This window comes from Triticum aestivum, unplaced genomic scaffold (assembly GCF_018294505.1).
Source record: "Triticum aestivum cultivar Chinese Spring unplaced genomic scaffold, IWGSC CS RefSeq v2.1 scaffold219626, whole genome shotgun sequence".
NCBI classification, from domain to species: domain Eukaryota; kingdom Viridiplantae; phylum Streptophyta; class Magnoliopsida; order Poales; family Poaceae; genus Triticum; species Triticum aestivum.
This window is the reverse complement of record NW_025256093.1, coordinates 1-1290: the sequence shown is the minus strand read 5'-3', so window position 1 is coordinate 1290 and position 1290 is coordinate 1. Positions and strand designations below refer to the sequence as shown.

The following is a 1290-nucleotide window of genomic DNA, read 5'->3' as shown; positions in this document are numbered from 1 at the left end:
GCTAGGAGATCCATTGAAGCTATAGGAGGCCGGGCCTCGTAGATCACACTGGGCAGCACGAAGCTTCGGGAGCGTGGCACGATGCAAGGATGAGCTGGATATCCTTGTGGGGAAGCTCGCCGGTGCTGGGGCATTATGGACTCAACGACCGTCCCGATGAAATACATGATTTGAATTTGGGTGTAGGTAAAAAATAAACACTACTCCTAAATAATAAACCGATTCCTACATGGTGAAAGGATTCTAGAGGATGCAATCACAAAAAAAGAATCATTTCAATATTTTTTTAGTTTTACATATTTATATTGAACTTGTTTTCTAGTGTTTTTTTTGAATCTACAATAATCCATTAAGAAATTTAGGCCATGAAGTGGTGGGAACCGATAAAAAAACTTTGACGGGTTTTGCCGGGCGTGATCCGCATGACGTATGTCTGTACCGTTGGATCTAGAAAGGTTGAACGACTGAGATCGACTTGACGGGGGCAATCCATGTGAGAGCCGGAATGATCAATGAAAACGAAACATGTCAAACTCAACACCAAAAACTCTAAATTAGTTCATGGGCATGCTTCTCGCTCCTTGGCTCCTTGCAAACACTATTTTAGGCTGCCGCGCCGAGGCGTGAAAATATTCGCGGTTACGGTTCAAACCCAAAATGAAAATATCCTCCACCCCACCCCACCCCAAGTCCCAACCCCAGCCAGGCCCAACCCAAACTGAACTCTTCTCCCCCCGACCCAAACCCCAGCCCCGCCGCCGGCCAACTCCAGTCCCTTCGCCGCCGCCGCCGCCGCCGCCGCGTAGACGCGAGGACGCACACGCATCCGCTACCACCGCGGCCATGGTCCTCTCCCACCGCCGCTTCCTCCTTCCACCCCGGCCTCTTTGCCATCGGCGCCGTCGCACCACTGCCGGCCCCTGCTCGAGCTGGTCAGGCGGCGTGCAGATCCGCCACTGCCACAGCGTCGTCGTCCTCCACAACCACGCAGCGGCTCCTCGCCCGCGACCCTCTTCTCCAGGTATGAGTCCCTCCTCTTCTCCCCTAATTCCTTGTGGTTCCCGTCCATCTCCGCGTCTGACTCATGCGTGCGTTCAGTTTGGGGGCAAGGAAGGAGAAGCCTTTCTCGCTCGATCTGGCGAGGATGGATGCGCAGCAAGGTCAGGTCGCCACCATCTCTCCCCCTCCTTTCGTTTTCTCGGTTTTGGTTTCGATTTGCTTCTCTTCCCTTCCCTTCCCTGACGCGGTTCGTTTCCTCACTGCACAGGTGCACCACCGTGATGATGGGGA

The 1290-nt window shown here is 53.6% G+C and overlaps 1 long non-coding RNA gene across 2 annotated transcripts; it reads left to right on the top strand.

Annotated features, from left to right (window-relative positions):
- The first annotated feature begins 688 nt into the window (after positions 1 to 688).
- Positions 689 to 1290, top strand: LOC123177581 (uncharacterized). Of its 2 annotated transcripts, none has more exons than XR_006489003.1 (3): positions 689 to 1021; positions 1099 to 1160; positions 1268 to 1290. It is a non-coding gene; the product is annotated as an uncharacterized lncRNA (long non-coding RNA). The 2 variants fall into 2 exon arrangements; XR_006489004.1 differs by having other exon boundaries at positions 1099 to 1165.